Source organism: Marmota marmota, unplaced genomic scaffold, assembly GCF_001458135.2.
Source record: "Marmota marmota marmota unplaced genomic scaffold, marMar, whole genome shotgun sequence".
Classification (NCBI taxonomy): Eukaryota; Metazoa; Chordata; class Mammalia; order Rodentia; family Sciuridae; genus Marmota; species Marmota marmota.
In genome coordinates this window covers 589,465-603,347 of record NW_025999941.1, presented here as the reverse complement: position 1 = coordinate 603,347, position 13,883 = coordinate 589,465, and the positions used below count along the sequence as shown (strand labels likewise).

Genomic DNA, 13,883 nt, shown 5'->3' with positions numbered 1-13,883 from the left:
GGGCGGGGGGGGGCGCATGAAACAACAGTGGGATTTGGAAACTGGCACACAAGGTTTCATCCAGCCAAAAAGAATTTGACTACATTTGAGCAGTTCTTTTTTTTTTTGTTTTTTTTTGGATGGATGTAAACCAGAGACCTTGAATGAGTTTTAACCCTAGTGATGTAACTGCAAACATTTCAGGTTTGTACAGAACAAAGCAAAGTCAGGAAAACCACTCTAACTACTCAACCAGTGCACAAAATCCCTTCATAATGCCCACAGCTTAACACTTCTCTCAGTTTGTGCTTGTCACATACCATTTATAGAGGGTTGGAAGGAATTAAAAATGTTGAATCTAATTATGTCTAAGGGTCAAGTTGTCACGGGTGTTGGTGTCAGCAGGAGAGAAAAACTTGCATCCTGGAAATGACATGCATACTTCCTCTGATCCTTCATTCTGTCCACTGGTCAATGTACCCCACCCCCAGTCACAAGGTTTGCTCTCTAGCAAGAACAACCACTAACAGGGTAGATAAATGAGCCACAGCCCTCCCTCTCATTCTCATGAGGACAATGCCACAAGAAGAAATCATTCTCAAGTCCTTGTATGACTAATTCCCTCTGCCTGCAGTGCCTCTGTTGCCTGGTAATGTTTTAATGTCACCCCCCTCTGGTATTGGGTGGGCCTGTATTATGGCACTGCCATAGAAGGGTTAAGTGCCTGTGTCTCCAAACAAAGAACAAATCTCATCACACAGAATGGAAGACCTGATGATACTCATCATTCTGTCCCTAGGATCTACTGTACAACTCTAAATAGTTGCCTGTTAAATGCACGTTGAATTAATTTCACATTTTGATTTTTAAATGGAAATATGCATATGGTGTCTCAACTGATTTTGTGTGTGAACAGGGTTCAACTTAATTCTCTGCCATTCTTTGGCACTTCGCCCTATCTGTTGAACACACTTCAGGGGATTTTTATGGCACTTAATGCAGGAAAAACATCTGGCACAAACACAAACTATTATTTTTTTCTCTGGGAAGAAGCTTATCATCAACCACAAATTGTGCTATTTATGGGAGCTCTCTTCACATGGGATATAGCAAGGGAATAATATGGACATCGTTTCACTTTTTAAAATTTTAATGAATAACTAACAATTTCCCTTTTATAAAATCCAGGAAAATACAATGAATGATTTCAATGATGACTCTGTGTTTTAAAGGCTTGTAAACGACCAAATTCTTTTAAATACATACAGAAATTCCCAGTGCTTGAGAAATACTACTATTGTTACTACCACTTATAAACTTTAAATTTAAATATACTATGTTCTAAAAATATGCAGGAATTATGACATCATTAACTCATTTTCTTCCCTACAAATCCACATAATATATACCCTGTATTAGCTGAAGAAAAACACTGAGAGAAAAGACAAAATTTCCTACTTCTCCATAAACTACTATAGGGCTCCCATCTATAGTTTTGTTAAACTCTTAATCTGTAATTTAAAAAAAAAATCCAAGAATCATTCCTTTAATAATCTTATCCCAAAGATTACCTCTAAAATGTTCAATTATTAAGGAGATCCATTGGGTCCACAAAATAATGATTTATATTTGATCCTGATGTCCTGTCCACATTAAACACCATAACAGTTGGCTGTACTTTCAGCGCACTGGGAAGCGATGGAGAATGAGACCACAAATATCCTCAGAACCTGGACCTCTGTAGGTAGAGACCACCCATCTTCACATTTTCTATCTGTTCATTTATTCAGAAAGGATTCACTGAACAGTTATTGTGGGCCAGACATAATTGTACCACGTGGTCTGGTGATTATAGATGAAGTCGAGACTGCAGCTAAATTGGGGAATTAATCAGCAACAGATGGTAACTGAAGTCACTGAGAAATGCCATTTTGTAAGAAATATTAAAGATATTTTTCCATTTAAACACTGAAACGTAATCCTCGGTCAGCTGCGACATTTGAATGAATGAACTAAGATTGCGTCTGACAGTGGACAGGATAACATATTTACACATTCTTTATCCAGCCACTGTATACTTCAAAACTTAGCTTAAGAAAACAAAAAGACGTTCCTTCCAGTGCTTACTATCTCCATGATTCAATGAATCTTTTCTCATCCTCACACCAGAATACGTTAATCAGAAAGAAAGAACACATTTCTCTCCGCCACATAGAATATTTCATCTCTTCATTGGTCTCTAGAGGTTAAATTCATAATGTTACAAGTACCATCACAGAAGAGCAGACTGGAGAATGGTAAAACCCAGCTGCAGAAAGCTATAGTAAGGTGTCCTCAAAACCTGGCAGTAAGGTTGTTCTGAGTTAAAATTGTAGTGGATGGAATTAGCCTCTCACAGGAACCTTATTAAAGGGCAGGTCAAAAGCAGAAAGGCAGAATGGGAGTACTAATCAAAGACTGACTGAATGTAAAAGAGCAATGTCTTAATGAATATTATTAACATGTCTAAAGGAAGACGATGCTAGTTGAATAGGTTTCATCCTGGAATCTAGAAAAAAAAGGAAATTTACAGATTAATTGCATGTAAGATTCTTTCTCTTCCCCTGATAAATACAGGAGAAAAAATGTAACACCACCTGATCTTATTTTTGAAGATGCCATCTGCTTCTGTCTGTCACAGCCAAAGGAGAAATGGTCTACTCAGTTGTATTTCTAAAAATTTTATAAATATATAAAAGCCTTACAGGAATGGAAAGGTGTGATACCTTTCCTTGCCTATCGTAAGGATCACAGTGGGCACTCTTATAACAAAAGACAGGTTAACAAGAGAAACACAGAAAGATTTATTTGGCCAAAATTTCATGTAATAAAGAAATCTACTGAACGAAAACTCAGGGGCAACTGTATTTTAGATTTGATGAAGAAATGGACAGTTGCTTGGAAACATGATTAGACAAAAGGACATGACCTAATGATAAAATACTGAGTGGGGAATCCAGCAAAGCCTGTCTGTCCATGTTTTCCTTGGCCTCCCAGGTATGGGGCAGGGACCCTTCTGGAATAAAGGTCTTAGGGTCTATTAACATCCAAGGTAGGTCAGAGACTTTCTTTACTGTCAGCTACTACAAAGAAAAGTGGGGGGATGTTTGAATAATATTTCTGTTTTAGGCTGCCTTTGGTGGAAATGCTTTCTAGTTTTTATGACTTCTAGTTTCCATGACCTTTCCATCAGGAAGAGGAATTCGAGTTTCTATGAGAAAGGGAAAGGGAAAAAGAAAGGACAAGGTCATAAAGCCCCTTTCCTTCAGCTGAAAGCCTTCAGCGAGCGAAGGCACCATCTTTTGAGGTACAGTCTTCTGAGCTCTATCAGTCTCGCCCATTATAAAACGTAAGCACGTTAGCCTCCTACATGCAAAGAAACAAGCTAAAAGCTGCACTTTTTTTGTCTACATTATTTTCAATACTTTAAAATGTTAATTTTCATTTTCTAAATTAATCTATTAAAGTTGTACTGAATGCTTCGGGGCAGCAAAACAGGCACTATGTTGAATGTATTTTTCCAATACATCAAGAATTTTTGATCAACACTGAAAAAGTGAAATTAAAATTTCTCTAAATAATAATTAGAGAAATAATAATTTTTTATAAATAAAAAATTTTGAGTACACAAATATCAAGCCATGTATAGGACATCTGATTTTCTATGTTGTTACCTGAATCTCTAAATTTTTTGAGTTCATTGACAAGATCAATAATTGTATTTTCATGACAAGTTGGGACATTTCTATCTTAAATACCAGAGTTTTCTAAGTGATGCTTGTTAATATCACAGCTTCTACTGCTTAAAACCAGCAAGTGATTTTCCCCCTTGGGCATATATTAACAATTTACTTTTTGCAGACAAGTGCACAAATATGATTAGCTTTTTGCAAATTGCTCTTTATTCTGTTACTGGTAAGTAATTTTTATATTATTACAGTGTAAACAGATGCTATTTTCCACTACATATTCAGCTGTAATGAGCTAATTTAATGTGTTAAAACAACAAAAGAACTTCAAGAATGATTCAGTGATTCAAGCTGCATGGAAGTAAAGAGAAAAATCAAGCGCAAAGTTTGTAAAGATTCTTCCAAAATTTGGTTTTCAGTAAAGAATTGCAGAACCCTCTATATTTGAAGTTGCTCATTGGTAGTTGTGAATTCACCTTTGCAGGACTGTTCTACAAGCAAATTTTTAAGCAGAAGGGCTCCACAGGTGCCTCTGGCTCTTTGCTCTCCGACTTCGTGAAACTTGAACTATCGGTGGCAGACCTTTTGGTTGAAGACTGGATTTAGTTTTGTTTTTATATCTGTTCATTTAAATATTTATGTATTCAAACAAAATTTCTCCCCTAGGACATTTCAATATATTGATAGTTGAAGAAGAATCCAAGCAAGAAAAGGAGATGAAGAAGATGTAGACATGGAAATATAAAAACCTAAAGAACCCGGTATCATGTAAGCCAAGAGAGATAAGAGCTTCTGGAAGGAAATGCTTATCAGTATGGACTGCTGCTGTGACTCAGGTAAGAGGAGAGCCGGAAGTGTCCATTAGATTTTGCAACATGTACATTGTTCATGGCTGTAATACAGGATAGGACAATTTAATGCTAAACCATTTATTGAAACCATGGATTTTGGAAAGGTCTGGAACAAATGGAGGATCTCAGTGCTTGGTCATGGAGTTGTTAATTGGAGCAGCTACCAGAAGCTTTCATTTCTCCTACACTCTATTTTTGAATTAAGCACCATTATCTTAATTTAGTTCTACCAAAATGTATTTTCATATTATGAGTGAGTCTCCAGAATCACACTTGTTTGATTCTATCATTTATGAAAGCAAAGATGTTAACATTTGTAATAACATTAGTGAGTTATATTAAATACTTTAACTTTTAAAATAAAATCCATGGTATGAAAAATCTTTTTTTATAGTATTAATTTATTTTTACATATGACAGTGGAATGCATAATTCTTATTACACGTATACAGCACAATTTTTCATATCTCTGGTTGTATACATACTATATTCACACCAATTCATGTCTTTATATATGCACTTTGGATAATAATGATTATCACATTCCACCATCATTTAAAACCCTATGCAACAACTCTGCCCTATCTAGAGTTCGTCTATTCCTCCCATGCTCCTTCTCCCTATCCCATTACAAATCAGCCTCCTTATATCAAAGGAAACATTCAGCATTTGTTTTTTTGGGATTGGCTAACTTCACTTAGCATTATCTTCTCTAACTCCATCCATTTATCTGCAAATGCCATGATTTTATTCTCTTTTATTGCTGAGTAATATTCCACTGTGTATATATGCCACAGTTTTTATTTTAATCTATTCATCTACTGAAGGGCATCTAGGTTGTTTCCACAGTTCAGCTATTGTGAATTGTGCTGCTATAAACATTGATGTGGATGTGTCCCTATAGTAAGTTTTTTTTAAGTCCTTTGGGTATAGACCTAGGAAAGGGATAGCTGGGTCAAATGGTGGTTCCATTCCCAGTTTTCCAAGAAATCTCCATACTGCTTTCCATATTGGCTGCACCAATTTGCAGTCCTACCAGCAGTATATGAGTGTACCTTTTTCCCCACATCCTCGCCAACACTTATTGTTGTTTGTATGCATAATAGCTGCCATTCTGACTAGAGTGGGATGAAATCTTACTCTGATTTTGATTTGCATTTCTCTAATTGCTAGTGACGGTATAGAGAATCTTAAAAGTTAAAGATAATAAAAAAAATGACATGTCTAGCAGTGATTTTTTTTCAGATTTTCATGAATTTTTTTTTTCCATGAGGAGGTAAATAAGAGGCATTTGATATCTCTTTGTTGAAAGATAGTTATATACCATTATACAAAAGATTAGATCACAGAATCTAATGCATTTCCTTATTAATATATCTTTAAAATTTTTCCAGTTGAGTACAATTTCTTGGTTCACATCCTTATGATCCCATGTTAATGAAGGGAAATATACCCTGATACTGTTATCAATGAGCTGTAAATGAGAAGGCATAGCTCTCAACCAGGCCCTTAATTTTATTTATATACCCAACATAAATAATTTTACTTCCAGTATGGAATTTCCTCCATAGGAAAGGTTACTTACAAGTTATCAGGTTATTTAGAAGAATGCATTGTTAGTTACTTCAAAAATAATTTGTTATATAAAGACTAAGAGTAACATAGAACTATAATGAACTTCAGGCTTTCCTCCACAGATTAGTATTTTAATATTGGCTCCCTTCTGGTCTTCAATATCCTCAATATCTGTTTAATGGCCATGTCTTGCTAAACCACCAAAAACACAAGGAGTAGAACTATCCAAAAATTAGAATGCTTATTGCAGAAGTATGGAAAAGAGAATGCATGAACTTCTAAGTTCTCTAAGTTTCTCTAGTTTATGGTCTATTTGTTACCGTAATATACACATTAACTAACACAAATCCTTTTCATAGACTTTTCATTTGAATATTGAAGAATGTAAAAAGTGCCTTAATAGTGACACTAATATCTCCTAGAGATTAGCCAACTTATATTCAATTTAGTTTTGAAAGGGCTTTATGTAATAGGAAGTTTCCCCTCCAAATTAGATTTTATTATGCCCATTTCAAAAATATGGAAACTGAGGTTTGCAATTTTAAAGCGATTAGCTTGAGGTCCACAATACATAGACAAGAGTTGAAAGTAGGTCTCTTTGTCTCCAAGGCTCACTGTATCATGAAGACTTTTTCAAATATTTGTCTTCAATGCAAACATTCAGCAAATGAAAAAAAAAAGATCCAGAGGTGACAGAAGATTTTAAAAAATGCAGTAACTTTCTGTTCATAGAGCATATATCCAAAGGTCACCCTGTACCCCAGAAACTAAACTAGCTAGTTTCTGAGATATAGTGTCAATAATGTACTGAAGAAATTCACTTCCTCTTCCTTGACACAAAGCCACACCACACACTGCTCTCATAGTTGTGTGGCTCTGTGATTGTCAGTGGCAATACTCTGCAACATGCCCAGCCCTGATTCACTAAAAATCTCCAAACATAATTTTCTTGGCCCTTTTTGTCAGCTAGATTCAGACAAGCAAGCATAGTCACTTTGGATGCTCCACATTAAAAGCATTAAGAGGACAAAGCAAGCCAGGCCATGATGGCATGATAGAGTCCCAGGGACCTGTGAGGCTGAGATGGGAGGAATGCATGAGCCCAGGGCCTCCATAAAAATCCTGGGAGACAAACCACAAGGTAGAGTGGAGTGCACCTCTCAATTACCATTAAGAAGTGATATGCCAATGGATCAAGAATACTTATTTTGCATATTACACGAGCAAAATTTAAATATCTAGCTTTCTAGAGCCCTAATACATGTTTTAATTGATTTGTACAGTAGATTGAGTTATGTTAAACTAACAATGATATCAACCCACCATTATGCTCTAAAACTACATAAACAGAGAGTTCCCAGTCAAGGTAAAGAAGAGAGCAGACGAGCACAATAATGTCTGTGTAATTTAATTTTAACTATTCATTGTCTAAATGGACCATCAAAGTTCTCTGAAAATCTACAAGTTTCATGCCTTTAAGAAAAGCAAGAGTGCAACATATCTTCCTTCAGGTCTTTTTGAATATGTTTTTTCTATAGCCAGGAGTGAAATAATACCTAGAAGAGGTGTTAGTCCACAGATCTGGACAGATCCAAATTGCTTCTCTATATAATCCCTTGTAAATTCTTAACAACTATATAATTTCTTGGGATGGTTTGCATAACCCAGTTTTCCAATTGCTCTACCAGAGGCAGGACTTGACTGCTGGGGTGTTTTTCAGCATTGTATAAAAGCCAGGTAAGTTTTCTTGCCACAGCACAATAGGATTTTAGTTTCTGGTGTCCTATTTGACTTTGACAAAATAAATCAAATGATCCTGCTAAGGAAACCAGCGAATGATTGATGGAAAGGCTTCAAGGTCTTAATATAATGCATGTCATAAAATAAGAACTACTTTTATCTCAGGAACCCTTCAAATCTACAGCTTTCTGAGATTTCTTCACTTTTCCTGCCTATCCTTTTTCATTATACATTTAGAAGAAAAAGTTCAAACATGTATTTTTTAAAATATATATTTATGTGTACATTGTTTTATACACACATATAATTTATTTATTTTGTTTTATACACACATATAATTTATTTATTTTTTTTTAAATTTTTTATTGTGGGTTGTTCAAAACATTACAAATTTCTTGACATATCATATTCCACACTTTGATTCAAGTGGGTTATGAACTCCCACCTTCACCCCATACACAGATTGCAGAATCACATCAGTTACACATCCATTGATTTACATATTGCCATACTAGTGTCTGTTGTGCTCCGCTGCCTTTCCCATCCTCCACCCTCCCCCCTCCCCACCTCTCCCCTCCCCTCCCCTCCTCTCTCTCTACCCCCTCCACTGTATAACCCTGAGGGTCTCCTTCCATTTCCATGCAATTTCCCTTCTCTCTCCCTTTCCCTCCCACCTCTCATCCCTGTTTAATGTTAATCTTCTTCTCATGCTCTTCGTCCCTACTCTGTTCTTAGTTACTCTCCTTATATCAAAGAAGACATTTGGCATTTGTTTTTTAGGGATTGGCTAGCTTCACTTAGCATAATCTGCTCTAATGCCATCCATTTCCCTGCAAATTCTATGATTTTGTCATTTTTTAATGCAGAGTAATACTCCATTGTGTATAAATGCCACATTTTTTTTATCCATTCGTCTATTGAAGGGCATCTAGGTTGGTTCCACAGTCTTGCTATTGTGAATTGTGCTGCTATGAACATCGATGTAGCAGTGTCCCTGTAGCATGCTCTTTTTAGGTCTTTAGGGAATAGACCAAGAAGGGGAATAGCTGGGTCAAATGGTGGCTCCATTCCCAGCTTTCCAAGAAATCTCCATACTGCTTTCCAAATTGGCTGCACCAATTTGCAGTCCCACCAGCAATGTACAAGTGTACCCTTTTCCCCACATCCTCGCCAGCACTTGTTGTTGTTTGACTTCATAATGGCTGCCAATCTTACTGGAGTGAGATGGTATCTTAGGGTGGTTTTGATTTGCATTTCTCTGACAGCTAGAGATGGTGAGCATTTTTTCATGTACTTGTTGATTGACTGTATGTCCTCCTCTGAGAAGTGTCTGTTCAGGTCCTTGGCCCATTTGTTGATTGGGTTGTTTGTTCTCTTATTGTCTAATTTTTTGAGTTCTTTGTATACTCTGGATATTAGGGCTCTATCTGAAGTGTGAGGAGTAAAGATTTGTTCCCAGGGTGTAGGCTCCCTATTTACCTCTCTTATTGTTTCTTTTGCTGAGAAAAAACTTTTTAGTTTGAGTAAGTCCCATTTGTTGATTCTAGTTATTAACTTTTGTGCTATGGGTGTCCTATTGAGGAATTTGGAGCCCGACCCCACAGTATGTAGATCGTAGCCAACTTTTTCTTCTATCAGACGGCGTGTCTCTGATTTGATATCAAGCTCCTTGATCCATTTTGAATTCACTTTTGTGCATGGCGAGAGAAAGGGATTCAGTTTCATTTTGTTGCATATGGATTTCCAGTTTTCCCAGCACCATTTGTTGAAGATGCTATCCTTCCTCCATTGCATGCTTTTAGCCCCTTTATCAAATATAAGATAGTTGTAGTTTTGTGGATTGGTTTCTGTGTCCTCTATTCTGTACCATTGGTCCACCCGCCTGTTTTGGTACCAGTACCATGCTGTTTTTGTTACTATTGCTCTGTAGTATAGTTTGAAGTCTGGTATCGCTATACCGCCTGATTCACACTTCCTGCTTAGCATTGTTTTTGCTATTCTGGGTCTTTTATTTTTCCATATGAATTTCATGATTGCTTTCTCTATTTCTACAAGAAATGCCGTTGGGATTTTGATTGGCATTGCATTAAACCTATAGAGAACTTTTGGTAATATCGCCATTTTGATGATGTTAGTTCTGCCTATCCATGTTCACAGATGACATGATTCTTTATATGAAAAATCCAGATGAAGTATGGGGAAAACTCTCCTTGAACTAATGTGTGATGATAGCAAGTTAATATAGAAAAGGTTAATATAGAAAAGTCAATTGCTTTCCTATATACTAGCAATAAACAAACAGAGTTTGCAATTAAAAACATAAAACTATTTATATATGAAATACTTAGGTAACAATCAAACTATATGTGTATAATATCTATATAAGGAAAACTAAAACTGATGAAAGCAAGCAAACCAGAACTAAATAAGTGGAAATAGTCTATGTTCATGGATAGGAATACTCCATATTGTAAAGATGTCAGGTCCTCTCAATTTATAGATTCAATACTATCACAATTAAAATAACTGCAAGTTATTTTGCATATATTAACAAATTAATTCTAAAAGTTTATATGTGGAGAGGCTAACCAATGTAATACTGAAGGAGCAAAACAAAGTTGAAGAACTGATATTACCCAACTTAAAATATGTACTATACAGTACAGTAACCAAGATATCTTTTTTTTTAAATCAGTGAGAAAATAGACAAATAGACTTACATTAATATAGTCAACTAACCTTTGTCAAAGAAAGGTAATGAGAAAACATTCTTTTCAAAAAATGGTATTGGAATAACTGAACACGCAAAAAAAAACAACACAGACATACATTACTCCTCCACAGCACCCCCATCCCGCTCCCCACCAAAAAAAATCCTCAAGAGTAAGTTCCGGTGTTCCAGTGCATAGTAGAGCAAACAGTTAAAAATAATATATAACTTATTTCAAAATAGGTATGACAGAATTTGAATGGTTTTACCACAAAGAAAGATAAATGTTTAGGGTGATGGACATGCTAATTAAACTGATCATTACACAAAGTACACATGAATAGAAACAATATATTGTATTCCACAAATACGTATAATTGTTAGGTGTCAATCAAAATATTTTTTAAAGTCTATTTTAAATGAGAGAGAGAGGGAGGGAGGGAAGAGGAGAGAAAGAAATAATGCCACATAAGAAAATATACCTCCCTTCTCTGAATATATATATATATATATATATTCTGTCTGTTATGCATCAGATTGCTTAATCATTTTTTTATCCATGAAGGAAGGTTTAGAATTGGGGGTAGCAGAGCACAAAAATGGGAAGCACTTGGGGCCTTGGTGAGATCATGAGCTGGTGAATTAACCCTGGAGCCATCCTGCATTTAGACCTGTGTATTGTTATAGTTTATGCAACAGAGAAACCCTAGATATTTGCTATGTCCATCATAATGTATCAGTGGTTGGGGAGGAGACACCTGAAAAGATGAATATGGGCAAGGAAAATGCAGAGTAATAAATGACACCAGATTGAAAAATTCTGGTCTATTCAACATCATATTTACAGGAATAATTAACTGAAGGTTTCTGATAATTAGACTTTAAGATATTCTTAAAAATGGAATACTTTGTTTCCTTCTTGCTGTTGCTTCTGTACGGATCCTTAAAGCCTGACAAAAAAAATATTTAAAAATGAAATCATCTATATCCAATACCCAAAATAAATACAAATAGCATCTGTATAAAAGTTTATGTGTCAGTTATCTAAAATATAGTATGCTGGATAAATATTAAAAATAAAAACATATCTGGAAGCTTCTACAGTTATCTTTTCCACATTTTTATTTGTCCCTTGTCAATTCATTTCAGCAAATATTGAGTTCATTCAGCACTTACTGGTGACCAGACAAGATTCTAGGCACTGCTACATTTCAGAAACATACTTAAGGTAGCGAGTCACGGGATTTCACAAAGGCAAACAGCCTAGAAAATTCATTATCTAGCAGCCAAAATCACCACTTGCCTCTGATTTTGGAGAATTCATGCAACTATCTCACACCGGTCCAGAAATCTGAGGGTTAAAGATTTTGTGAATACAAACCCTGGTTTGGTATTCCGTGAAGATGGATATAATCACAGCCATAAATTGACAAGTTATGCATAAAGCTACAGTGACAAACAAGGCCACAAGCCATCACAGGCCCTGAAATTACTGATGTACTTCCAAAACACCAGTAAGTGAAAGAGCAGGTGGCCCTCGCCCTGTGGGCTGCAGTTCTAAATCTTTCCAGTGGACTGGGAAATAAGCACTTCACCATTTAACAGGATCGGAGGAAGTCACTTCATCATTGACCTGTCGAAGGAACTGCTGACACAAGAAACTTTTCCCCACTTAAAAAAATCACAAGTACCAAGTGGCTGCCTAACAACTGGAAAATGTATTTTTTGCCCATGCTAACCGTCTTATTTGAAAATAAAGGCCAGTTCCCTTTGAGGAACTTTGGGTGCACTCCACATTTGAACTCCCATAGTCCATGAATCCTGTAGAGGTAAACCTTGGGTGAATCTGTCAATGGCATATAAATTTATTTATAACTATAGCTGTGCATCTATTATCCACTATATGACTCAAAATGCCAACTGTCTGGTAGCTGAATAGCAATTCACTGGATACCATTTTCAAAAAATGTTAGGTCAAGCCTGCATTTATTACACGAGATCTTGTGGTTTAGGATTAGAAAAGAAGAAAGAGAAAACCCAGAATCATCCTGTCAGTTATCAAGTAAAGCTATAAATTGCTCCCAGAATTAACTCATATCATTTATGGTTTAAAAAAAAAATAACTCAATATGTATGTTTAAAGTTCTCCTGGAAGGACAAATTGGCTAAAAGGATGGGATACACTGACACAGCTCAATTAATCCTCAATTATACGACTAAGAAAAAAAAAGAATTACAGTCTCTACAATTTTGGAAAGATACTAAATATGAAAATATTTCATTTTCATGCCAATACCAAACATAAGGAGGACAGAAAATTAACAGTGAATGCACACTGTGAATCTGTTGCTTTGCCCTCTTTCATCTTCAGAGCCATCTTACAGTCGTATCTTCTTTACTGTACAGGAATCTGAGACTCACAGAAGTTTAAAAAAGAAACGTGTTCAAAATTACACAATAAGTGCTGCATCCTAATGCAAGTCCCTTTGTCCACTTCATGAAGATGGACCAAACAGTAACCTGAAAATAACTCCTCTCTCATCTGAATTGGAACTATGGAGTAGGTGAAAAACTGAAGCACTGGTCATGATAATTTATTGAGGAATCATCCAAAGATTTGAACATATTATTCCCCCAACACTCTAAGATAGCTGACTTTAATATATCCCCCTCCCCTGACTCAAATACCCAAGAAAAGGTGGTTCAGCTCTTGTCATATAAAAACAAACAAAAACTGGAAGTAAAGTCAACTCTCATCAGCAGCACATCACTCTTGTGTTGCCCTGAGAAGTAGGGAGCTGGAGCCCAACTTTTACACATGCTGCTAGCTCCGATAAGCACAGCTGGGCTGAGGAGACCTCTTTTCCTAAATTCTGTTGCCAAGTTGAATTTTATGATCTTCACTGGCAGATGATCAAATGCAAACTCTTAACTTACAGCCAAGTTATCTTACAGCAGCTGTTGGAAGAAATCATTTAGAATGCAAATCTGGTCCTTAATCTATGGGAAAACGGTTGCAGTGATGGATGGCTTTTGAAGCAATAGTTCACAAATGACACCCCTGATGCCCTCTAGTATTATGGAGGAAGAAAAACTTAGCTGCCAGTTGTGTTTATTTTCTTTGGAGCAACTGCCCCTGTTAGAGGTATTGATGACCCCCAGAAAGACGGTCTAGGTATTTAAATCTTCCTCAACTTTCCTTTTTAAGTAAGTGAAATTGATATCAGACAGATATGAAGGCTATGTTTCAGGTGATTTCTTCTTAGTATCTGGGTTCACACTGACTCTCAATCCTCTGAA

At 36.1% G+C, this 13,883-nt stretch overlaps 1 protein-coding gene across 2 annotated transcripts in view; it reads right to left on the bottom strand.

Annotated features, from left to right (window-relative positions):
• The window catches only part of Znf385d (zinc finger protein 385D), a 636,064-nt gene that overhangs the window by 90,621 nt on the left and 531,560 nt on the right, over nt 1–13,883 (bottom strand). The window lies entirely within an intron of this gene.